The sequence below is a fragment of the Rhinopithecus roxellana genome, chromosome 15, assembly GCF_007565055.1.
Source record: "Rhinopithecus roxellana isolate Shanxi Qingling chromosome 15, ASM756505v1, whole genome shotgun sequence".
NCBI classification, from domain to species: domain Eukaryota; kingdom Metazoa; phylum Chordata; class Mammalia; order Primates; family Cercopithecidae; genus Rhinopithecus; species Rhinopithecus roxellana.
This window is the reverse complement of record NC_044563.1, coordinates 5,784,199-5,811,148: the sequence shown is the minus strand read 5'-3', so window position 1 is coordinate 5,811,148 and position 26,950 is coordinate 5,784,199. Positions and strand designations below refer to the sequence as shown.

The following is a 26,950-nucleotide window of genomic DNA, read 5'->3' as shown; positions in this document are numbered from 1 at the left end:
TGTGAGAGTACTTGCAGCAATGGGATTGTTGAGATCTGCATTAGGAGGGCATTCTGAGGTGGCCTGTCCTGGGACTTCCTGATGCCGGTTAAAAAGTAGAGTTCTTTGCTTTTGTGTGTCCAAGCTTTGTGATACCACCTGTGTGTCTAATGGAGAGTGCATCTTTAGTTGTGTATGATACATGCTCTCAGGAGGAAATGCTTTCTTGCATGTTATGCAATAGCTATTGTTTCCTCTTGTGAATTTACATCAGGAATATCATGGTATTTATATTAGAAATTTATATGAGGCTGAGTGAGGTGGCTCACACCTGTAATCCTATCACTTTGGGAGGCTGAGGTGGGAGGATTGCTTGAGCCTAAGTGTTTGAGACCAGCCTGGGCAACATAGCAAGACCTCATGTGTAAAAAAAAAAAAAAAAAAAAGAATTTATATGAGAGGATAGGGAGCAGATTACTGCTGCTCTCCCCTCCGGCCCACCCAAAGTGAGTTTTTTTGACTTTTTTTTGTTTGTTTTTTTGAGATGGAGTCTTGCTCTTGTTGTCCAGGCTGGAGTGCAATGGCGCTATCTTGGCTTACTGCAACCTCCGCCTCCCAGGTTCAAGGAGTTCTCTTGTCTCAGCCTCCCAAGTAGTTGGGATTATAGGCGCCTGCCACCACGCCCAGCTAATTTTTGTATTTTCAGTAGAGATGGGGTTTCACCACGTTGGCCAGGCTGGTCTCGAACTCCTGACCTCGTGATCCCCCCACCTCAGCCTCCCACAGTGCTGGGATTACAGACGTGAGCCACCGTGTCTGGCCGGCTTTTTGTTTTTAAATAAATTTAGTGTCCATATAAGAGTGATTTGGGGTAAATCCTTTATTTTCCTCAACTGTAAAACAGGGAGGATGATAATAATTCCTTTATTTTCCTCGACTGTAAAACAGGGAGGATGATAATAATAGGATGGAAAAGCACTTGTACAATGCCAACACAAAAGGTTTGTAAGGATGGTTTTCATTCCTGCTGTTCTCAAATTTTGTGATTAATTAAGGAAGTTCACTTAGATGCTGTTTAGTTGAGAATTTGTGGTTTTGGTGTTTTAGTCCAAAGCAGTCCTCATTCTAAAACGTTATTTTTATCATTATGTTGCACTTGCGTTCTCTTTATTGGTGTTCGTCAGAGTCAGCAGTACTGAAAAGAAGAGAAATCTTGTGACAGGGTTAGGTTGTGTGACAGGGTTAGGTTGTGGGACTGTTGAGAAAAATGCAGTCTGTTGAAGGAATGATTGGCTAAAAATAAAAGTATACTATTTTCTTTTCCTGTCTTGATTTCTTTTTTGGAGAGAAGGGGCTTTGGATTCATTCCTCTAAGAGAATAGTCTAATGCTATCAACTGCTGAACCACATCTGATATTATTGATGATTAAAACCATAGTCTTCCTCGTGAGCTTCCATGATGCTGTGCAGCAGAGCCCAGTGTTTCGGAATAGCCTTACTCTAAACATGTCCCTTTCTCACTCCGTCCTTTAATTATGATGTAAATAGAAATTAAATACTTGGATAATTCCCCCCTTTTCAGCTTTAGTGTTCTTTAGGGAGAACCTTTCATCATCCTCATGGATTCCACCCTCATCTGTTTATGTTTAACTTTCAAAGCATCTCTTTGTGGCTTAGCTTTTTTTAGTGGTCTTGTGCCATAGTATGTCTGGATACTGTCAGTTAAATTCTTTCCCTGTGAGGATAGGAAACCTTGGATCTTGATTTTTTTCAACCGTGCTTGTCTGACTTCTCCTTCACCATCAATACCTTCTCAGTCCCACAGGGCTTAAAGCAGATTTTAGTTTTTTATTTTACTTCTCTGTTTTTTTTTTTTTTTTTTTTTTTTTAACCAAGTCCTGCTTAATTTTTTCTGTAGCCACTGGTACCATGTTTAAAGCTTTATTTTTATATTAGAGTCATATATTGTTGAAGCAACAAGAAAATTTAAGAGTTAATTTATTCCAACTCTCTTATTTTATTTTTGAGACAGGGCTTCACTCCCGTCACCCAGACTGGAGTGCTATGGGGCAATCTTGGCTCATTGAAACCTCTGCTCCCTGAGTAGCTGGGACTAGACATAAGCCACTGCATCTGGCTAATTTTTTTTTTTTTTTTTTTTTTTTTGAGATGGAGTTTTGCTCTTGTTGCCCAGTGCCCAGTTTGGAGTGTAATGGCACAATCTCAGCCCACTGCAACCCCTGCCGCCTGGGTTCAAGCCATTCTCCTGCCTCTGCCTCCCGAGTAGCTGGGACTACAGGCACCCGCCACCACACCCGGCTAATTTTTTTTTTTTTTTTTTAAAGTAGAGACGGGGTTTCACCTTCTTGGCCAGGCTGGTCTCAAACTATTGACCTTAAGTGAGCCACTGTGCCCGGCCATTTTTTTTTTTCCGGTAAGTTTTGTAGAGGTGGGGTCTCACCATGTTGCTCAGGGTGTCCTCTAACTCCTGAGCTCAAGTGATTGACCCACCTTGGCCTCCCAAAGTGCTGGGATTACAGGCATGAGCCACTACTACACCTGGCCTATTTTATTTTATAGATGAAGAAATGGATACTCAGGTTAAGTGATTTGTCTTAGCTTCTCATTACCTGTGTGACCTGATATTACAGCTCTGTGGCCTCTCAACATTTAATACTTCTTCCCAGTCCAACATTCTTCTTTCTTTTTTTTTTTGTTTTTGTTTTTTTTTTTGAGACAGGATTTTGTTAGGTAGCCCAGGCTGGAGTGCTGTGGCGCGACACAGTTCACTGTAGCCTCGACCTCCTGGGCTCAAATGATCTTTCTGCCTCAGCCTCTAGAGTAGCTTGGACCACAGGCGTGCGCTACCATGCTTGGCTGATTTTTAAAAGTTTTGTAGAGAATGGGGTTTGCAGTGTTACCCAGGCTGGTCTCGAACTCCTGGGCTCAGGTGATCCTCCTGCCTTGGTCTCTCAAAGTGTTGTGATTATAGGCATGAGCCCCAGCATTTTTTCTTAAAAACTTCTAAGTTTTCTTTAAGCTAAAGTTTTATATGTCCATATTTTGGAGTCAACTATTCTAGGAGATTGGGTAAGACAAACAGGAGTCCTTAAGTATCCCACTCTCTTTTTTTCCCTTTCCTGAAGATAGTGTAATACTTTGGGCTGTTTTAACCAGTTAAAAATACATATTTACTTCCATATGTCTGAAGATTATATTTGAAGACTTCATACTTGTGTGTATACTTGATGATTTTTTTAGTTCTAAGCAGTATCTATTAATTTTCTGACATAGAAGATAAGAATTGGCTCTCTCTTCTTTCCTTTACTGCACCTTCATCCCCATTTTCTGTCTTCCCTATCCACCCAGTAGAGGTTTGTTAACATTTTGGTTAAATCACTATTTAGTTTTTTCATTACAACCATGTGTACTACATTACGACCATGTATACTTTTTTTTTTTTTTTTGAGGCGGAGCCTCGCTCTGTCGCCCAGGCTGAAGTATCATGGTGCGATCTCAGCTCACAGCAACCTCTGCCTCCCGGGTTCAAGCAATTCTCCTGCCTCAGCCTCCTGAGTAGCTGGGATTAAGGTGTGCGCCACCACGTCTGGCTAATTTTTGTGTTTTTAGTAGAGATGGGGTTTCACCATGTTGGGCAGTCTGGTCTCAAATTCCTGACTTTGTGATCTGCCTGCCTTGGCCTCCCAAAGGGCTGGGATTACAGGTATGAGCCACCGCACCTGGCCCATGTATACTATTTATAGCTGTTAAGTGGTAAATTACAAATACTTTCCTTTCCTAAACAACTTTTGGTTTCCTCTGGAAATGTGTTACTGTGTTACTGTGTGTGTGTGTGTGTGTGTGTGTGTGTGTGTGTGTGTGTGTGTGTGTGTGTTTTGAGTTGGAGTCTCACTCTGATGCCCAGGCTGGAGTGCAGTGTCGGCAGTCTTAGCTCCTGGCAACCTCTGCTTCCCGGGTTCAAGTGGTTCCCCTGCCTCAGCTTCCTGAGTAGCTGGGATTATAGGTGTGTGCCACCATACCTGGCTACTTTTTGTATTTTTAGTAGAGATGGGGTTTTGCCGTGTTTGCCAGGCTGGTCTTGAACTCTTGACTTCAGGTGATCCACCTGCCTCGGCCTCCTAAAGTGCTGGGATTACAGGCATGAGCCACTGTGCCCAGCCATGTGTGTGTGTGTGCACGCGTGTGTGTGTGTGTTTAAGTGTACTTATCACTAATTTAGCCTCAGACTTTTAGCCAGTTACATGTTCAGATCTTCCCTCAGCTTTATCCTTTTGAAGGAATCTTTCTAGTTTGGACTGCTGGCCCTCCCATTCTGCGACCTTTGGGGTTCTTTTTGACTCTTTCCTCCCCACTGGGTCTCCTGTTCCTGTGTTCTGTGTTACCTTGTTGCTCTCACTGGTTTAGTGGAGCACAGTTGCCGGTAGTTTTCAGTGAGAAAGGTGTATAGGAGGTAGATCTTTTGAGACTGTGTGTCTTTCTGTGTGTGTACTCGTGATTGATATAGTTTAACTGGGTATATGCTTTTGGGTTGGGAAAATTTTTCCTTCTATTTTAGTCTGCTCAGGATTGCCATAACAAAATATCATAGGCTGGGTGGCTTAAACAACAGAAATTTATTTTCTCACGTTCTGTAAGCTAGAAGTTCAAAATCAAACTTCTTGCTAATTTGGTTTCTAGTGAGTGGCCTCTTTCTGGTTTATAGACACCATCTCTTCTCACATGTGGTGCCAGTCATCATACCAGATGACACAATCTGGAGCACCATAATCCCAAATGTTGGAATACCTGAAGATCAGAATCCCTGAAGATCAAAATCCTTAAAGATCATAATCTCTAAAATTCTGAAAATCACAAAAGATTAAAATCATGAGTGTTGCAACCCTGAAAGCCAATTACTGGGGAAGGGATTAGTATGTTTTTTGTTGTGCATAGGATAGTTGCATCACGTTAGACGGAACTATTACCTCGTTATTGTCTTTATTTGTAAATTAAGTATGGTTTAAGGAGATGAGTGTGGTGCCAGGTTGACAATAGGTGGACTTGTGGACTCAGTTTTAGATGACACCTTAACTAAGGAATACCTAGAAGCCTGGTGAAACATTAGGTTTTGGATGTGTCTGTGAGAGTATTTCCAGAGGAGATGGAAAGATTCTCAAAACAGCATCTAAATACACTTGCTCAATCACAAAACGTCAGGTATGAATGTCTGCCCTTACAAACCTTTTGTGCTGGCATCGTACAAGTGCTTTTCCATTCCTTTTATTAGTCATTATCCCTATTTTATAATTGATAATACCTCACTCACTAATGCATGAGTCTGAGTGGGCTGTGGGGAAGATCTGCCCTCAGTGTTGGCGGGCACCATCCAATCAACCAGGGCGCAGACAGACTCTTCTGCTGCCTTGGACCTGAGAAATCCAGGGTTGCCAGCCTTTGGACTCCAGGATGTACACCAGCAGTCACTTTGGGTCCTGAGGCTTTTGTGGACTCAGAGCTAGAGATCACTGGCGTCCCTGGTTCTCAGGCTATTTGGATTGAGCCTTGTCACCGGCATCCCGGGGTCTTCAGCTTGCCTGTCATGGGACTTCACAGCACCATAATCACGTGAGCCCATTCCCCACATAAATCCCCTCTCATATATCTGTATACATATCTTATCCGTTCTGTCTTGCTGAAGAAGCTTAATACAAATCTGGTACTGGGGAAGTCAAATATTCCTTCTTACTGTGTTTCTTAAAACACAGTGGAACAGATCTGTGAAATTGTTCCCTTACAAAAAGGCTGTGAGAAGTGTATGAGGCTACTTAATGGTGAAAGATGAAAATGTTGAAGTTAATTATTACTGGGGCTATGAAAGCAGAAAGTTGCTTAATTGCAACAGCTGGACACAACAGACTTTGAAACAGACAACATGTACTTACAGAGTTTGAAGACCACAACCACTCTTCAAATACAAGTGTAAGGAGTGTTTTGAAGATCATAGACGTAGATCTGAAAACAGACAAACTACAAGAAATCTCTTCTGCCAAATTATTCAGTCCTATAAGACTTCTGCCCATTCACACATAGCGCCAGTTTGCTATGCTATGTTTTTAGTCTTCACATCATATTCAATACTAGGGGTGTAAGTGGTATATATTCTTTTGGTTTTATGCATTTTTTGCACATTTGACTCCGTGTTGACTCTGTGTGTAAGCATTGTACATATGTGTAAAACTGTTGAAACTTCCTCAGTAAATGAAGAGATGTCCTTTTTGTGTATCTGCATTTGTGAAAGACAAAATTCAAGATCTCGGCTCTCTGAGCAACCGCATATGTGATGTTGATCCATCGTGGTTTTTGGTAGATCTCATCAAAAGACATAGGTTGTCCATCACGGTATTTTAGATGACTGCAGTTATAAAGCTCAGTGCATACAATTACCAACCGTAGTTATATGCATTTTAATGTATGTACGAATGAATGAGTGAGACAAGGTCTTGCTTTGTCACCCAGGCTGGAGTGCAGTGGCATGATCATAGCTCTCTGTAACTTCAAATTCCTGGGCTTTAAGCGACTCTCCTGCCTTAGCCTCCTGAGTGGCTAGGACTACAGATGCGTACTCCAAAGTCCAGCTAATTAAAAAAAAATTTTTTTGTAGGAGTGGGATCTCACTATGTTGCCCAGGCTGGTCTTGAACTGGCGTTAAGCATTCCACCTGTCAGAACCTCCCAAAGCTCTGGGATTTCAAGCCTGAGCCACCATGCTGGCTGTTATATGCATTTATGCATTTCGTTTTTGTTTTTTTTTTTACCTATTTCTTTATGAATGTGGTTTGTCTGCTCATAACTGTTAGTCTACCCATGTGACTGTCATTATTAGACCTGAATTATACCTTGTATCCTTGCAAAAATATGCATGTGATTATTGCCTTTTTTTTTTTTGAGACGGAGTCTCCTTCTTTCGCCCAGGCTAGAGTACAGTAGTGTGATCTCAGCTCACTGCAAGCTCCGCCTCCCGGGTTTACGCCATTCTCCTGCCTCAGCCTCCCGAGTAGCTGGGACTACAGGCGCCCGCCACCATGCCCGGCTAGTTTTTTGTATTTTTTTAGTAGAGATGGGGTTTCATTGTGTTAGCCAGGATGGTCTCGATCTCCTGACCTCGTGATCCGCCCGTCTCGGCCTCCCAAAGTGCTGGGATTACAGGCTTGAGCCACCACGCCCGGCCTGATTATTGTCTATTTTATTGTGTAAAGTGACCTATGACGTGTTCTCTTATTTTTTTATGTTTCTCAAATCCCCTTTAATTTTTATTTCTTGAGATGGAGTCTCACTCTGTTGCCCAGACTGGAGTACAGTGGCGTGAGCTCAGCTCACTGCAACTTCTGCCTACCAGGTTCAAGTGATTCTCCTGCCCCAGGCTCCCGAGTAGCTGGGATTACAGGCGCCTGCCACCACGCCCGGCTAATTTTTGTATTTGTAGTAGAGATGGGGTTTCACCGTGTTGGCCAGGCTGGTATTGAACTCCTGACCTCAGGCCATCCACCTGCCTCAGCCTCCCAAAGTGCTGGGATTATAGGAGTGAGCCACCATGCCTGGCCTGAAATCCCTCTTTAAAAACGTAAATACATGTCTTTGAAAAGTCTTTTTAAATTATTTTTTCCAGAATTATAGTTTTTGGATTTTGATCTTTTGGAATTGTAATTTTCAGGATTTTAGACTTTAGAGCTTTTGATCTTTCAGGCTCAAAAGGAAAGAACATCTCCCAGGACCAGATGTGGAGTAGGTGGGAATTGGAGAGAAGCTGAAGCCCAGGCCCAGCACCAGGCGCAGGGCCCAGGCGCTGCGGGGGTCCCAGCCATGAACACTTCATGCAGGTGGGCAGCTGGAGCCAGGGGGGCTCACTCTCTTGTGAAACGAGCAGAAAACAGGCCAAATTCTGCTGGGGGCTGCAGCTTGTACAGAGCAGCTGGTCTCCCGAGGGAAAAGGACACATACTTTGTGGAGGCCAGGAACTGGACCAGCCTGCTGGGGCTTGGTAACTCCATCCATAACCTCCTCAGGGTCTCCACAAGGCAGACACAGCGCAGTACCACAGGAGATGGCTGGGACAAAGAACCAGGAGCTGGCGGGTTGAGGCGGTGGGTGGGGGCGGGCAATCCTGAAACAATGAGAAGAGCATAGAGAAGAGAAAGAAAAGTCATACCAGCTCAGAAGAGCTTACAAACCGACATTCAAAAACACTCCCAGAATTCTTTTTTTTTTTTTTTGAGACAGAGTCTCGCTCTGTCGCTGTCGCCCAGGCTGGAGTGCAGTGGTGCGATCTCGGCTCAATGCAAGCTCCGCCTCCCGGGTTCATGCCATTCTCCTGCCTCAGTCCCCCCCGAGTAGCTGGGACTACAGGCACCCGCCACCACGCCCAGCTAATTTTTTTGTATTTCAGTAGAGACGAGGTTTCACCGTGTTCACCAGGATGGTCTCGATCTCCTGACCTCATGATCCGCCCGTCTCGGCCTCTCAAAGTGCTGGGATTACAGATGTGAGCCCCCACGCCCGGCCAACATGCCCAGAATTCTAATGTTCACAAAGTTATCCAGTCAATAATTGGAATCCACTGCAGATGAGCATTCAGCATTCGGGATTGTGGCATTCAAGATTGTGTCTTTCGAGATTATGGCCCAGACTGTCTCAACATGGCCTTTCCTTGGGTTCATGTGCATGTGGTGCCTCATAAGGACGCTAATCCTGTGGAATCAGGGCCCCACCCTTATGACCCCATTTAACTGTAATTACTTTCTTTCTCCAAATATAACAATGCTGGGAGTTAGGACTTTAACATATGAATGGAAGAGAGGGGGAACAGACATTCAGCCAGAACGCATCTCTTCAGAATTCTTTAGACATTGCCTCATCATTTTTTTATTGTAATAAAATACATCTAACAAAATTTACCATCTTAGCCATTTTAAGTGTATGGTTTAATAGTATACCTTCATAACATTGTACAGTCATCACCATCCTCCATCTCCTATTCTGCTTTCTGGCTCTGATTTTGACTATTCTGAGTACCTCCAATAAGTTGGAATTACATAGTCTTGTTCCTTTATCAAAAGACATTTTTGTCATTTTTGTGACTGGTTTATTTTACTCGGCACGTTTTTATGGTTCATCCACATCGTAGCATATATCAAAATTTCCTTTTTAAGACTGAGTAATATTCCTTTGCATGTATGTACAGGTTAAGCATCTCTAATTGGAAAATTCGAAATGCTTCAAAGTCTGAAACTTTTTGAGTGCCGACACAATGCCACAAGTAGAAGATTCCACACCTGACCTCGTACAACACGTGACCTCATGTGACTGGCTGCAGTTAAAATATAGACACACAATACACAGTTTATTTAAAATATTGTGTAAAATTACCTTTAGGATATATGTATAAAGTATACTTTAAACACAACTTAATTATATGTTTAGATTTGGGCCCTATCCCAAGATATCTCGTTATGTATATGCAAATATTTAAAAATGCAAAAAAATGGAAATCTGAAATACTTCTGGTCTCAAGCATTTTGGACAGGGATGCTCCATCTCTGCCATACTTCACCTGCCCATTCGTCTGTTGATGGACACTTGGGTTACTTCCATGTTTTAGCTGTTGCGAGGAATGCTGCCGTGAACATGGTACACAAGTGTCTTTTCAAGACCCTGCCTTCAGTTCTTTTGAGTGTAGAACCAGAAGTGGACGTGCTGGGTCATATAGTAATTCTATTTTTAATTTTTTGAGGAATGAACATACGGTTTTTCCATAGCTGCTTGTACCATTTTACATTCCCACCAGTGGTGCGCAAGAGTTCCAGTTTCTCCACGTCTTTATGGACACTTATTTCCTGTTTTTTTTTTTTTTTTTTTTTTCTTCTTTCCCTATAGTAGCCATCCTAATGGGTGTGTTGTGTTACTTTACTTTTTTGTTTTCTGTTCTTGAGAAATCTGAAACGATTCATATTTTTGGTTGTAGAAGACCCAGGCTCTTCTTTGTGCCAGGGTCATGCAGTTTAATAGTAATATTCCTTGGTGTGGGTCTGTTTTCAGGAACATTTTTGGGAATTATTTATCTGATTTCCTCCCTTCTGTTTTTTGTTCTCTCTCTTTCTTTTTTTTTTTTTAAGAACCTACCCTGTGGGTTGGATGTTGGAAAATGTTGCTAAAATGTTCCATTTTAGGCTTTCAATTTTCTTTCCTGTTTTCTGATTGTCTTTTCTTCTTAACTTGCATTTTTCTGTTTGTTTTGCTACTTTTTATGGTAGAGGCTTTCTGGAGGTGTCTGGTAATCCTTGATTTTTATTCATATTTAAAAGTCAGGGATACACAACAGAGTTGGAACATATGAAATTGACATTCCTTCCCAGCTTTGTTCACTATAAAAGGACAGAGGAAGTGCCAGCCCCAGTATCATTGAACGTACTTTGCTCTCAGACCTTCATTTCTAAATTACATCCCCCACTAAAAGGAACCAAGACTCTTTGGAGAAGTGGCAGATTTCATAGTCTAACAGAGAATGCATAAGACAAATCCAGAACATGTTACATGAGGAAATGAGGAAGTGCTTGAGAACTATGAAAAGCACACAAGAGCATCCCACTGGCCAAATGTGGAACAATTTGAACATCAGAGTGAATAATGATGTTAATTGGCCAGGCACAGTGGCTCACACCTGTAATCCTGGAACTTTGGGAGGCCAAGGCAGACGGATCACTTGAGGTCAGGAGTTTTGAGACCAGCCTGGCCAACATGGTGAAATCCCGTCTCTACAAAGAATATAAAAATTAAGCAGGCATGATGGTGATGCTTGTAATCGCAGCTATTCAGGAGGCTGAGGCGGGAGGATCACTTGAGCCCAGGAGGTGGAGGTTGCAGTGAGCTGAGATCGCACCACTGCACTCCAGCCTGGGTGAGAGAGTAAGACCCTGTCTTCAAAAAAACAATAAAAGTTAGTAAAATACGAATCTGTGAGTCCATACTGATGACATAAGGAAAAAATAAGTGGGAAAGGGCCGGGCGCGTTGGCTCACGCCTATAATCCCAGCACTTTGGGAGGCCTAGGCAGGCGGATCATGAGGTCAGGAGATCCAGACCACGGTGAAACCCCATCTCTACTAAAAATACAAAAACTTAGCCGGGCATGGTGGCGGGCGCCTGTAGTCCCAGCTACTTGGGAAGCTGAGGCGGGAGAATGGCGTGAACCTGGGAGGCGGAGCTTGCAGTGAGGCGCCTGTAGTTCAGCTACTGGGGAGGCTGAGGCAGGAGAATGGTGTGAACCCAGAAGGCGGAGCTTGCAGTGAGTCGAGATCACGCCACTGCACTGTAGCCTGGGCGACAGAGCGAGACTCTGTCTCCAAAAAAAAAAAAAAAAAAAAGTAAGTGGGAAGAAGGGAGCGAGCATCCCTCACTGAAGTTTGAATGCCAGGAGGAACGACAGACTGCCTCAAAAACCTCATCATTTTCATAACTGAGTATCAGTTGATTCAGACAAGAGTTGCCAGTTGGCACTAAAATTACTGGATGAACGTTCTAAAAACATAGTCTCTAAGTATTGTTCTGTAGATTGTGAATTAATTACTAAGGAAAACACTCACTTTACAGTGAAGAAATCTGGCAAATATAATTTTAACCAAGTGATTGAAATTATCACCAATAATGGGGCAAATTGACATCATCGTGTCTCTTTCTGTGATGCTCCGGGAGAAACAAAGCTTCATTTTTGTAGTACTACTGCCAGAAACACATAACCCATATTCTTCAAAGATGTCAGTGAAATGAATGGAAAAAAACGTTGAACTGTTTCAGATGAGAGGAAATTAAGGAAATAGGACTTTAGATGTGATACACATCCTAAATTGGAGGGAAGAGGGATTTGCCATAGAGGACCTTTCTGTTTTGTCTAAGGACTCCAGCAGCACAGCCACATGGTCTGTTCTCATTTTAAGCAAAAATTTGGATGATTATACTTTTTGCAGTGTATATTCAAAAACCACCTAACTGGTAAAATATTTTATTTTTAAAATTAAATATGCTCATTTTAATTTGCACCTAGGCTTGTTACTGTTATTTTTTGATTGATTTTGTTTTAACAAATGTTTAACATTATTTCTTATCTTACTTGAGGAAAAATGTTGATATCACAATGTAGTATGAGTTTTATGGGGGAAAGACGTTAGATGAACAGCATTGTTTTGGAGATGCCTTGTAGATTGCATTCTTAGAAGATTTCTGTTTTTTTTTTCTTTTTGGCTCTGTCAGGCTTCACTACTTAGAAGAATTCTAATTAATTCAATGTCCACAGTTTAAGTCTTTTTCCGCAATATTAAGCTATATATGAAGTGCGTGCCTTGGAAGATCATTTCTATCCTTTTCATGTGCGGTGTTTGGTTAATTGACATTAGAGATTTGAGTATAGCTAGAACTTCAGTGATCTTAATGTCATGCTTCCTGACATTATTATTAAACGTATTAAGTGGACTGCTAGAGGACATTTAAAGGAAGGAAATTGTAAAATTTTAGTGTTTTAAAGTGTGGTGCCTTTATAGTGGACCCTATGTTGGATAAGAATAGAATTGATGTTTTCAGAAGACAAAGGTGAGAATATGTATTTTTCTTCTTCACTCATTGATAGTGCTATTATGACATCTATATTTACTTCTGAACTACTGTAAAGTAGGATAAAAGCTCTAATGTAGGAAACTGTAATGTAGGATAAAAGCTAAGGTAGAGAGCTGACAGTGCCTTTTTTCTTATGTTCGTAGAGAAAAATTTTAATGATTAACTAGAACTTTTCAATTCCCTGTGGTATAGTTCTGTGTGACCCAAGACCCTGACCCAGTATGCTTTAATGGCAGCTATCACTAAATGTGATTATCTGCTTTTTTTCTTTTCTTTTACAGGAGAGCTTGTTTCATATCCATATCCCACTTTATTCCTGCTAAACTGCTAATGCGGTAAATTGGAGGAAAACTGTTACCAGGATAACCTGTAATGGGCAAGGAGCCACCAAGAAGAAAACATTTCTTTTAATTTTTAAACTTGTTTTGAAAGGTAAGAACATTACGATTAGCAGGAGTTTCCTTCCATTAATGACATCAAGGAAAGCTATGGTTCTGTTGTGAGACCCTGGAGTCGTAGCAAACCAGGTGGAGACCAGTCTCTCTGAGCTAGGTGCAGTATGGTTCTGTGGTACTGTGGTATTTTTAGGAAGTTAAATGACACCCTCTTTAGTCTGCTTTGGTATATCTTAAATCTGCAGAACTCAAGGGATTCTAAGTTTACAGGGGGTTATTGAGAGGGGCGCCAAAGACCAGCCAGGCCTAGTAAGCTGAAGTAGCAGCATGCAGAGAAAGAGTCGCCACCCAGGCCACTACTTCCAGGGCACTGGGGCGCTCTCTTTGTGTTTGTTTTTGTTTTATACCAGCGAGAGGACATTTGACTTCTGGTCAGTCACTTGTGTCTTTCAGAGTCCTAATCTCTATCACTTTAGAACTTTTTATAAAGATTAGAGATTGAATTTGCATATTAGACTTCTGGCCCAGTTGACACTTACTAGGACGTGGCAGAAGTGGCACAGTAGTTCCTTTTGGGGGACATGCAAGCATAGTTCATCAAATTTCATTTGTCCCCATTGTATCTCTAGAAGGTAGACAAAAATCATTTAATCATCTACCTTCCTGAACTGGTGCTAGCTCTAAGACTTGAAATTTTAGTCACTTTTTTTTTTTTTTTTTTTTTTGAGACGGAGTCTCGCTCTGTCGCCCAGGCTGGAGTGCAGTGGCCGGATCTCAGCTCACTGCAAGCTCCGCCTCCCGGGTTCACGCCATTCTCCTGCCTCAGCCTCCCGAGTAGCTGGGACTACAGGCGCCCGCCACCTCGCCCGGCTAGTTTTTTGTATTTTTAGTAGAGACGGGGTTTCACCATGTTAGCCAGGATGGTCTCGATCTCCTGACCTCGTGATCCGCCCGTCTCGGCCTCCCAAAGTGCTGGGATTACAGGCTTGAGCCACCGCGCCCGGCCAATTTTAGTCACTTTTTACTTGGCTTTGTTTTCATCCTGATGAGCAGTGATTTACCAGGGCCTGTTGATTCTACTCTTGACTCTTGCAACTGTCTTTTTCTTTTTGTTTCCACGGCTGCAAAGCTAGGTCAGACTTTGTTGCCTGGGGAGATCCTATGGTGGTTTTGCTGTGAGGGATCTGTGCTTCTAACTGCCAGGTGGATGTTTCATAGGCATCTAAAATACTACTTTGCATATGATGTCTCCTCAGCCCTAGCCCCTGAAGAACAGTCCTACTCAACCCTTGCAGTTCCCCTTGCACTTAAACAGTGACGTCCTATTCTTGCCCCCGATATTCAGATTCTTGTACACAACTTAGGATTTCCTCAACTTCACCTCCATATTCTTCTGCCTGAATCCCATGTGGAGAATTCTCTGCAAGTATTCATTCACCTTGTGGCTCCTTGTCTTATAGAGTTTTTTTTTGTTTGTTTTTTGAGATAGGGTCTTGCTCCATCGCCCAGGCCAGAGTGCAGTGGTGCGATCTCGACTCACTGCAACCTCCACCTCCTGGGTTCAAGCAATTCTCCTGTCTTGGCCTCCTGGGTAGCTGGGATTACAGGCGCACACCACCATGCCTGGCTAATTTTTGTATTTTTAGTAGAGACAGAGTCTCACTATGTTGGCCAGGCTGGTCTGGAACTCCTGGCCTCAAGTGATCCACCTGTCTAGGCCTCCCACAGTGCTGGTATTTCAGGCCTGAGCCACCGCACCTGGCCTCATAGAGTTTTATTGTTGTTCTTTGTATTTGAATTCACGTCTTCTGGGGCTCAGCTTTCTTCCTGCCTTTTCTGTCAAACCACCTTGGATTATTCCAGTTCCCTTGTGGTCACTCCTTTGTGAACTCTCAGAGCATCTCAATGAAGTTATTTTAGAATTATTTTTTTCTCTTTAACTACGTTTTAAGTATTTTGTGAGTGAGCAGCTTTAACTTCTTTGTGTCTTTAGTACTTTTCACAAAATATAGGTATCATTAATTGTTTGGTGGTAGGAGCTAAAATGTCAGAGGCATTTCTCAGGATAATATTTTTGGGACTTTCCCTTTCTCCCTCCTTGTTGTTTATTTTGTTTTCCTTTGCTGATAGAGATTCTTCGCTTTGGCAGCTTGTGGAACAATTTCTTACCTTTAGTTATTCCTCCTCCTCCTTCTTTTACACATCTCTGCTCGTCAGCATGCTGTCCCCACACTAGAGTGAACCCTTCACAGTCTGCAGGAGTCCTAGAATCAATACCAGGTGGTTACGAGGGTTCCTGGAGAGGAACAGCACTGTGGGTATAGGGCATTTTAGACCAGGGACTGGCAAACAAAGCATTTATTGCAAACGCCAGATAATAAATATTTTAGGTTTTGTGGGTGAAGAGGCAAAAAAGAGGATTTTATGAAGGTATTTATATACCAAGAGACACAACAAATTTTCACAGGCTTTGTTATTGATGAGATTCAAAATGTAATAATTGAATTCAGTTTTCTGTAATACAGCTCTCTTACTAGTGAGAAGACTGGAATTCTTTTTTCTAGGGGGATAATATTTCACCTAATTGGTCTTTAAAGTTAGAGTTGTTCTCATCAAAATTTATTGCAAAGGTACATCTAATCTATTAATATTGATCTGCAGCAAGGTTTTAACATTTTTCATCTTTGGAAATGTCTTTTTACACAGGTAGGTACTCCCACATTCTCTATCAGTCCCCAAGCATATTACTTCAGTTGAGTATATTCGTTATTTGGAAGGCATATGTAGAATTCTCTTGGATTCTTCTCTTGATACTTACTTTTTAGCATGTCATTACGTAGTAAATTAATCATTTCTAATTATAGTTTAGGTGAAAGCTCCTTAATTGCACACCTAAATGGATTTTGAAATATGGATATTTCCTTTGCCTTTGCATCAAGGTCTGCAAAATGCTATGTAACTGTAGTTTCAGCTCAGAAAACATGTCCACTGCCAATTTTTTATGGGAATGGAGAGCTCATCCCCTACAGGAAGTGTATGAAGCAGCTTGACCTTCCTTATCAACCAGAGAAAGTTGTTTAAATGACATTAATGTAGTAGATGATTCACATGTCAGCCATTGAGACTTCAGCAAAGGCAGATTTCTACAGCTGTCTAGTGTTCAGTAATTGTCATTCACAGCTGTTCTTCTTGTTCAGAAAAATTTCATTCTTTGCCCTGTGCTCAAAAAATCACAATAAAACTTTACCACATCAAGCTGCTGTGTCAGAGGGCAAGCCAGGATGGTTAAGTCCATGAGTGAATGAAGTTTACTGTTGGTGCTACTGGTTCAGTAACAGGTGATGGATTTCAAAAGTCTCCAAATGCCTGCTGGCGAATAATCAAAGAATAACTAAGCTTTAAACACCTTAAATTTTTACAAGTTTTCTAAGTTTGTTGAACTACGCCCTTTATTGTTCTATACACAACCATAATCAGTTGTAGCATGTCCTATCAGATTCTACTGTAGGTTGTCTTTTCTCAACTTCTTTGGAAATATTCTGCCTGTAGTTCTTTCATGAAGACTTCACGGAGGCTAAAAAGTCAGAGGTATATTGCAAGGTTTATAGCAAAAGATAGCAATTGTTCCATCTTTCTCATCTTTGAATTACTCATTTGGGACTGCCACCTTCATCTCTTAGCTGTTTTCTCTTATTTCCACATTTCTAAATAATTTGCCTGTATGTAGCTGTTTCTAATCTACTTGTCTTCTAATTATGAAGAGGAGGTTTTAGTTCTTACATGGATAGCTCCTTCCCTCCTTCACCTTTTGGATAAAGTCAGTATTAAAGGTATGTGTATTTTGGTTAATTATTCCCGAAATCCCTAACAAAATTTGCAAAATTCTCTTCAGTGTGGTCAGATACATCTGGCAGTCAGCTGTGTCTCTTTCTTGGACTCACTTTTTCCAAACCCTCTGCCTCATGCCTTCCTCTGTACTGGTTGCACTTGACCTTCTCCGTAGTTGCTGATGTTTCTCCTCACCTGTCTTCTGGGAGTTGTCTGTCTCTTGATGTCTCCTATTTCTGTTTCATTTGTTGTCATGTTTTGGTGAAGAACATTCTCCAGTAGCTACCTGAGAAAGTGTGAATAGATCCGTCAGACCTTCCATGTCTGAAAATGTTGGTTTCAATAATTGATACTAAGTTATGGTCCTTTTTTTGTGTTGTTTTTGTGAGTCCCCCTCCTCCGCACCCATCACTAGAAGGTTTAGATTCTTCATTTCTGCTACCATGGAACTACACTCAGTACATTGGGAGGATCTGTCGCACCACTCATTTTGTTGGCCTGTGCAGGCCCTAAGGAGAGCCACATTTGTTAAGCTCCGGGAAAATTGCTTTCTTCTGTTTCCTACCCGTGCCCCTACCCCCACCACCCCCGACCTTTTTTTTTCCTTGGCCAAGAGGTGGGTGATATATTATAATTGTTATTCTAAAACTTCTTTTATTTGAATATTGGACTTCCTAAATTGTTTAACTTTTTTGTCTTTTCATGAATTTGTTGGCGTTCTTGGCTGTCATTTCCTTTTTTCTCCTTTGTCCTTTATTTTGTTGTGTTACTAGAGTTTCCAGAGCAGTGAAGAATGCGTGGGGTTCAACCCACTAAGCATCTGGAAGGTTGCATAATCTTTTCTATTTTCTTACTGGAGCTCCATGTCAGCCCAAATGTAGCCATGTATTGTACCTTTTATATCCAATAGATTTTGGGAAGAGATTTATAAAACAGCATGTTAATCATTTAGTACAACTTTCCTGTCCAGAGCAGAAACTCCTTTTGTTCTTATGGAAAATCATCCAGGCTTTGCCAGGGCACCTCCATTTGACGGGCCTCGCATGCAGGCACAGCCCTCATCTTTAGCAAGTTTTGCTTCTACTGCTTGCAGATAATTTGCACTTTTTACTTACTGGTTCTTATTTCATCCTTGGGTACAATACAAGGCAGGTCTTTTCTTCTAAGCTTTTAAATATATTCAGAGGTAGTTACTTTATCCCTCCAAGTAGTGAGCCTTTCTGCTGCCCTGACCATCTCTTTGGAGGCCTTGTGGTTGCCAGACTCTTCGTTTTCCTTCAGAACAGGATCTGCTATTTCCTGGTGTGACGTGATATGCTCAGGGCAGGCCACAGTGGAATTAGTTTCTCCTCTGGTCCCAGACATTGTTTATCTATTACTATATTCTGAGATTTCTTTGCTTATTAGTTACATCATAATATTAGAACTTTCTATTGGACTTATAATCAGCTGAAATCTTTGGACTTTTTTGTTTCTTTTCTTCACTTCAGCAGTTTTCTTCTCCCTGGCCGCCTTCCCATCTTGTTTTTCAGTTTTTGTCTGAAAAGGACTTTATATTCATTCATGTTAAATAAATTTTTCTTGATTCGTTGTGTCAAACAGTGTGACTGCTGACTTGCCCAGCGTTAGCTCTTCCTCTTAGCTTTGTGTTTTCTGTGCATTTTGGCAAGCCTGTGGCATCCTGCGAATCCATGTCATCAGAGCCTCTGGCCACAAGAGCTGAGCTTGTCCAGAGCCACCACTAGCACTCTTTAGGCTGAATGCCCAACTATCTTGTCTGGGAGGTGATTCTCCACCCTGTGCACAGAGACACATGGTTCCTCTTCATGAATTTGTCCAGAGAGCCATTGGATTGCAAGAATGACCTGCTGTTGCTGCCTTCTACAAGCTGACGTCACACACAGCTGAGCTGGGCTGGGGTCATGCTCTTGATGACTGCTGCTTTGGCTAGGAAGAGTGCACACTTTGGAGCTAGGCATACCTGGGTTTGTATTCTGCTAGCATGTTTACTAGCTCTGGTCTTTAGTAGTAAGTCATTTGACCTCTCAAAATTTTAGTTTTTCCATCTGCAAAATGAGAACAAAACCATGAAGGTATAGAGTATCTTGTATCTAAAAGCATGAAGCCCAGAGTCTGGCAGTGTGGTAGGCACCTAATAATTGGTAGCTGCTGTTAATAATTATGTTTCCACCTTTATATAAAGTTGCAGTGTCCAGACAGTTAATGTAATTGTGGAATAGCTAGGAGAGATTGAAGACTGAAGATTGTTTTTCTTTTTTTTTTTGAGACCGAGTCTCGCTGTCGCCCGGGCTGGAGTGCAGTGGCCGGATCTCAGCTCACTGCAAGCTCCGCATCCCGGGTTTACGCCATTCTCCTGCCTCAGCCTCCCGAGTAGCTGGGACTACAGGCGCCCGCCACCTCACCCGGCTAGCTTTTTGTATTTTTTAGTAGAGATGGGGTTTCACCGTAGCCAGGATGGTCTCGAATTCCTGACCTCATGATCCGCCTGTCTCGGCCTCCCAAAGTGCTGGGATTACAGGCTTGAGCCACCGCGCCCGGCCTGAAGATTGTTTTTCATAAGGAGCTATAAAGACCATTCCCTGTTGAGCTTTTATTCCTGAGCAGTCTCAGTAGTCTACGAATCTACTTTAACTTTTCTTGCACATTAAGTTGCATACTGTAAAACATTTACAAAAGAAATAACTTCCTGAATGTTAACAGTTTATTGCTGCTTTTCTGAGGCTGTTGAGATAGCCCTGAATACTTAAGGATTATATACAGTCTGATCAAAGTTTGCTAGGGAAGGAAGATTGACGATAATAGCTAAAATTTTAAGAAACTGGTTTTTAAAAGATTTTTTTGTGACCAAGTTGCCAATTCTGTCTTTCATTGTGGAATTGGTTATAACCACAAAATAAATTTGATAGCTCTTTTCTTAATCTGAAGACTGCTTCCTTTTGACCATTTGCCAAAAGCATCTCAGTGTGCTCCTGAATTTCTACTGGATTAGGAAAGGCCATTTTCTTTGGGTACATTGTCTGTAAGATATTTAAATAATAAATGACCATTGTCACTTACCTCAGGTTGGGTGAGTCATAAATGGCACATAACTGGATTTCACTTAATTAAACTTCACTGACTTGAATTTTCCAAGTTTTCCCTTCACCACATTAGTATGGAATTCCCTTTCTAGCCAAGCAGTTCACCATTTTTCATTTGCTGAGGGCCACCTCGTATCTTTTCAGTTTTGGAGACTTAAAAACTTTTTGTGTTGTTGCAAATAGCCATGCCAATCATAGCCATGTTTCCTGCTCTCCTCCAGTAACCTGTTGCTTCCTTTCTGATGTTTGACTCATTTGTTTGCTCTTGGAATCCTACCCAGTTTCAGAGATTCCAAGAATCTTGGATGCTTCAGATGGGAAACCTTTCTAGGGCCCATGAGAATTTACTGATTTGCCTTTGACTTAAAATTTTTAAAAAAATTTTGAGACGGGGTCTTACTCTATCAGCCAGGCTGGAGTGCAGTGGCGTGATCTCTGCTTCCCAGGCTCAAGTTATCCTTCCACCTCAGCCTCCTGAGTAACTAGGACTACAGGTGTGCACCACCATGCCCGACTAATTTTTTGTACTTTCTATGGTGGAGACAAGATCTCCCTTTGTTGCCTGGGCTTGTCTTGAACTCGTGGACTGAAGTGATCCACCTACCACCATACGCCACAAAGTGCTGAGATTACAGATGTGAGCCACTGGGCCTGGCTAACGTTGACTTTTATCATACCGTCTTACCTGTATTCACACATCCTCACCTCCAGCATGCACACGTGCATCTGGATCCAGCTGGGTATTCCTTACCTCTCCTCGGTTTCCTTGGTCTCTTAAGAAGACTCCTGGCAAAAACTCGACTACCCTTGTGCCATCCTCTTTACTTGCCTTTCCCCACACAACCCCTCAGTCTCACTTCAGCAGAACTTGTTCTTAGTATAAATAACCCGTGCTTTGCATATACTTGGACTGAAGTTTTTGAAATTGTGGAAAATAGGCACAGAAATTCCTGTACATTCAAACTTTCATAATGAGAATTTGTAGAGGAACATGTTACTGTAGTTACTTTAATTTGAACTAGTTGACAAAAGTAAGACTGGATTTTTTGGTTGGTGGTTGACTTTTTAAATATAAAAGCGAAGTGAGTGATAAGGTTGTACATCTTGTCTTGCTGTTAGCATCCTAGCAGTGTATTTGGAGTTAGTACAGGTTATATATAGGCATTTGCCTTCTGAGGGTTGTGTATTTCCCAGACAGCTTAGAATTCTAAAGGCAAGTATAAATTTGTATCATTTGATACCAAAGTACAGCTCCAGAATGAAGAAAAAGTGGAAATTAGACTTGGAGGAGGCAGAATGCTGGTGGCGTTAGAGGAATAATGGTCATTTCGTGTGAAATCTCATAGCGGGTGCCTTGGCTTTGAGCATAGAAGCCATTGCAAGGCACCATCTTCTGCCCTGGTGGGCCCTCTTCATTAGGCCCACCCCTCCAATCTGTCTTTCACGCTGTTGACAGTTACGCATTCACACTCTAGATCTGCTCTTGCAGACTCCAGTGTCTGTCTTAGCACGGTGGGCAATCTTTCCAGTGCCCCACCTCATGCGTCTTAATCCCCTTCCTTTCTTGTCCCACATTTAAGCCATATTCAAAAGAGGTTTGTCCTCTTCCCTCTCTCTTCACCTTTGTAGGAGATATGAACTCTGTTGAGAGTGTACTAACCACAGCATCATTGTCATCTCCACATCACTTCCAATGTCTGCTTCTGTTCAGAATTGTTTTTGTATGTTATTAAAATACTTTGTTTAATTTCTGCTGTAGATATTTTAATGCACACTTCCCTCAGTTAAAACTCATTGGTCTGTCTGCTTCTGCAGCAAGTCTGCACAGTGCGTTCACACACAGCCCTTTGTGATCTGGCCTTGTGTTGCCAACCTAATCCTACCACCTACCCAAAGGCTCCTTCTTGTTGTCCTTAGGGTCTTCTCCCTGCTGTGACTCTTGAAGCTACTGGGTCTTCCTGTTCACTGCTTTCAGGGAGGTGTTGCCTGGCCTGGAATATGTTATGCAGCTCCATTCATCACCTGCTAAATGCTCCATACAGTATTTTGAGGCTCAACTTAGGCTTGACATATAATGAGCTCTTTTTTGGCCAGGCTGTCCTCCCTCGAGCTACCTTTCTGTGGAAGAAGGTTGAAATGTACGCCTTCCTTTCTCTGTTTTCTCTGTTCTCAATTTTATTGTATTTTTCAAGGCTTTAGGGACCATCTGTCATACTACTCCTATATTCCTTAGCGTAATTCATATTAATACTTTAATACCTGTTGATTACTATAGCATATTAAATGGATTTGATTCCTTTATTTATTCTCAAAGAAAAGCTTGAAATATCAAAGCAGTTTCAAGTTAGAACTGGAAAAGATTCTGGAATACCTGGATGGTAGGAAGCTGATTGCTTTTGACACCTTCTTTGGAAGAAGCAGTTGCAGAGATACAATAAAACTGGGTTTGAGTTTGTATTGCCCTCTTCTCTAAAGAAATATATTGACTCTAGTCTGCACCTGATATTTGATTTAATTTGTGTGTCTAGGGGGCTGCACCTTTATGAAATTGACACCTTTACTAAGAATGGAGAAACAGCTACTGCGTGAACTTTCTGTGTTTTGTGGTCTTTTTTCTTAGAAGTTAGTGAGAGCTGCTTTTAAAGACCAGCAGCTTTTACTCCTTTGTGTTCCATGTTTCTGCCCCTTCTTGTGAAAATTTCCCTGGGCATTGAGCTTTGCTGTCAGGGGGAAGAGTTTCTCATTAACTTGCAACACTAGGAGATAACCTCAGTCGGAGTGACTCTACTTTTTCCTGTTAATAGACACTTTCCTCCCTGGCCCTTTCTTAGTGGCATGCAGCTTTTAGCATGCCTGGAAGCAATCACCAAACCCTCCTGGAGCCCAGCAGTTTTACATTTGGATCTTGTCAGGCACTGTTCAACTAAGCTTCCTGCATATGTGAATCCAAGCCTAGAAGGAAGTCCTCAGCCTCCAGGTGTCTGGACACTGCATCAGTAGATGAGCCAGTACGAACAGCCTTGCCTCAGCTTGGTTGTTCAGTACATCCAGTTCCCCAGCCTGCTTATAAACTTGGCCAGAGGTTCGGTGTAAACGCGTCTGCTGCTTATGGAATAATCAAGGGATGCCGTGAGGTCTGTTTTCTTGAGGTTGAGTGAGAATTCTAGTTTCTTGTACACACTAATCAAATATCTTTGTTTCCCAACATTTTTGAATGGCCTGGACATTGCTCCTTCTTCTGAAAATATATTTTGAACTAGCTTATAAAATGAAATCAATTCTCAGAGATATATACTTGTTTGTGTGTGTGTGTGTGTGTGTGTGTGTGTATGTGTGTGTGTTTTTCAGATGGAGTCTCACTCTGTCACCCAGGCTGGAGTACAATGGCACGATCTCGGCCCACTGCAGCCTCTGCCGACCGGGTTCAAGCGATTCTCCTGCCTCAGCCTCCTGAGTAGCTGGGATTACAAATGCCTGCCACTGCGCCCGGCTAACTTTTGTATTTTTAGTAGAGATGGAGTTTCACCATCTTGGCCAGCCTGGTCTTGAACTCCTGACCTTATGATCCACCCACTTCAGCTGCCCAGAGTGCTGGGATTACAGGTGTGAGCCACCGTGCCCAGCTGGTGTGCATCTGTTTTTAAATTTGGCTCCTTAAGTCTAAACCAGCGATGACCCACCTGTGCCTCTCGATGAAAGATCTAGCTCTTTGCATTATTTCAAGATGAAGGATTTGAAAACTTTCTTGTTATTGGTATAAATGTTTCTAGATATTAGAGGCTACAAAACAGTTCTCGTTTTCTTGTGATCTGCTTTTTTTGAGTTGAAGAATGTCTGCCTTCATTTCAAGAATATACATGATTTCACTTGTATATTTCTGTTTTAAAAGAGAGGAAAAGAGGGGCCGGGCGTGGTGGCTCAAGCCTGTAAATCCCAGCACTTTGGGAGGCCGAGACGGGCGGATCATGAGGTCAGGAGATTGAGACCATCCTGGCTAACACGGTGAAACCCCGTCTCTACTAAAAAAATACAAAAAACTAGCCGGGCGAGGTGGTGGGCGCCTGTAGTCCCAGCTACTCGGGAGGCTGAGGCAGGAGAATGGCGTAAACCCGGAAGGTGGAGCTTGCAGTGAGCTGAGATCTGTCCACTGCACTCCAGCCTGGGCGACAGAGCGAGACTCCGTCTCAAAAAAAAAAAAAAAAAAAAAAGAGAGGAAAAACATGGCCTATCACCTCTTCTTACCTACCCCACTTTGGCCCTTACGTGGAAAACATCGTTAGTGATTGTAGCTGTGGAAGGAGATGGGGGGCTGTTTCAGCGCTGAGAGAGACTTTGAATCATAATGTCATTAGAGCGGGGCTGTCTAGTACAGCAGCCATTGGCCATGTGTGACTCTTGAGCATCTGAAATGTGGCTGGTTCAAATTGAGAGGTACTGTGAGCATAAAATACACATTGGATTTGGAAGACTTAGTACCGAAAGAAATAATATAACCCTGTTGGATATATTCTGTTTTTTTTTTTTTTTTTTTTTTTTTTTTTTGAGACGGAGTCTCGCTCTGTCCCCCCGGCTGGAGTGCAGTGGCCGGATCTCAGCTCACTGCAAGCTCCGCCTCCCGGGTTCACGCCATTCTCCTGCCTCAGCCTCCCGAGTAGCTGGGACTACAGGCGCCCGCCACCTCGCCCGGCTAGCTTTTTGTATTTTTTAGTAGAGACGGGGTTTCACTGTGTTAGCCAGGATGGTCTCGATCTCCTGACCTCGTGATCCGCCTGTCTCGGCCTCCCAAAGTGCTGGGATTACAGGCTTGAGCCACCGCGCCTGGCCCGGATATATTCTGTTAAAGATACTTTTAAATTTAATATCATCATTTGTTTTTCTCTTTTACTTTTTGATGTGACTACTAGAACATTTAATGTGTGGCTCATAAGTTTATTATTTCTGTTAGATGGGTCTGACTTGGATGACAGGTAGAACTTGTGTAGTTCTAGTAGTTTTAATAGTGGTGGGAGAGGGGAGTGCTGAAGGGAGACTTGGGGTGTATAGGAATTAGAACTTGGGCAATGTGTGTTTGCATGTCTTTGCATAAGATCGTGTGAAATTTGTGTGTCAGATATTTTCTTCGTAGTGTTGTGTTAAATATATAGTATTAAAAGTCATAACACATTTTGTTGTCTTAAGTCTTTCCCGTGTGTTTTGTTGGGCGGAAGCAGCTGCTTCTATTTTTGTTCTGTTTGTGCTCCATATGTTTAGGTAGCGGCAGCTTCTACTAGAAATATCTTCTGCGTGTTTATTGCCAGTCTGGCATATGATGTCAGATATTCACTTCGGTGTTGCTAGTCTTGAAGATTCCAGTGGGACCAGTTATTAAAAGGTATAGACAGAGCTGGTTTCATGGGTGTGGGACCTGTGCAGTCTCACAGGGCTCAGAAACACTTGGATTAATGCTCTGCTGTTTGGATTCTGTCTTGAAATGCATCATAATCTTTGAATCTTTTTCGGAATCTCTGAACATTTTGCTCTGGGCCCAGCTAGTCCTGGGTACAGTTATTTCACAGTTGATAGTGTACAGTTTATTGTTCTTGGATACAAAGTTGCCAAATTTAAGCAGAGTAAGTTCATTTTAGTAGGAGATTTTGAGTTTGAAATTCATTGAAGATCTTGTCATCCCCACAGCTGACTGCTCATTTGTGGGTAGGATCACCAGTAGTTCCTCTCTTCAGAGTTCTAATAGTTTATCTTTTGTCGTTTTTATGGTATGTTATGTTCTGCCTCTGTCTTGTTGAATGAAAACCCATTAATACCAGCTTTTTCAGAGGGAGTTTCTGAGATAAATAACACAGTACCGTTTGCACTAGTATGCTTTCCTGTGTTTTTCATGACTTTATAGTTATTTTGAATATATGTATTTAAATTTGTGAAGATGTAGATTAAAACAGTCCTCCATTTATGAATTATCAGCTGTCAACAGTGGTTTAAAATCAGGCATCAGCAGCAGCTGAGGACTAGAGATGCAGAATCTCAGGCCTGAGCCCTGTTTTATTGAGTCAGAATCTGAGACTGTGTTTTATTTGTTTATTTATTTGTTTGTTTATTTTTTCAAATTTTATTCATTCTTCTTCAGGGCGGTATGCAGTGGTATGATCATGGCTCACTACAGCCTCAACCTCCCAGTCTCAGGTGATTCTCCCACCTCAGCCTCCCGAGTAGCTGGGACCACAGGTGTATGCCACCTGTTTCCCAGGCTGGTCTCAAACTCCTGGGCCCAAGCGATCTGCCCATTTTGGCTTTCCAAAATGCTGAGATTAGAGACGTGAGCCACCGTGCCCAGCCAAGACTGCATTTTGACAAGGCACTAGGCTATTCATTGCTGTGCCTGTGAAAGTTTGGGAAACTTTGAAGCTCACTGATTTCATTGTTGGGTATATTCATTGCCCTAGTAGCTTCTGTTTGCCTGAGTGTGCGTATGTTGGTGCCTGTATGTTCTAGCTGCTATTGTGGGTCTTTCTTATTGACTCTCTACAACCTGTTTATTTGCTAAGGATCCTGAGGCTTAGAGATGAAGTAGCTTTCCTGAGGCCTCAGGGCTAGCCAATAGTGGAGCTGGTGTTAGAATCCAGGTCTGTTAAGATTCTTAATAGTCCTAAAAGAGGTTGAGGGGATTTGTATATTTGATGAAAACAAAGGGTTGTAGGTGGTTCACATAAATTATAATTGGACCCTTATTGAATATACTAGCATTCTACTAGCAGTGCCTTGGCAAAGTTGACAGATAGACTGATGTTCTTGTTCTACCTCTTGTAAATAATTCAGCCACTGTACCAGTTCCTAGTTCCTGTGTCAGAGAAAGGGTGGCACCTTTTTCCAGAGAATGCCACTGCTTGAATACTTTGAATTCAAGGTACTTGGCCTCAGATTTTGAAAGGCTTTGATATCATGAAGGTATTTTAATAATTTTAGAGGGTCATTAAGTAAAGTAGTTGATCTGCGA

At 42.1% G+C, this 26,950-nt stretch overlaps 1 protein-coding gene across 13 annotated transcripts in view; it reads left to right on the top strand.

Annotated features, from left to right (window-relative positions):
• Window positions 1–26,950, top strand: part of PPP6R3 (protein phosphatase 6 regulatory subunit 3) — a 159,894-nt gene that overhangs the window by 45,115 nt on the left and 87,829 nt on the right. For 11 of the 13 annotated variants that reach the window (XM_030918772.1, XM_030918780.1, XM_030918775.1 and 8 more), the window contains one exon: window positions 12,920–13,070. The exons of 1 other annotated variant lie outside the window; for it this stretch is intronic. The gene's annotated coding sequence lies outside the window, so the exon portion shown is untranslated. Of the gene's footprint in view, window positions 1–7,721; window positions 7,856–12,919; window positions 13,071–26,950 lie in introns of all 13 variants that reach the window. One more of the 13 variants, XM_030918774.1, reaches the window with a different exon arrangement.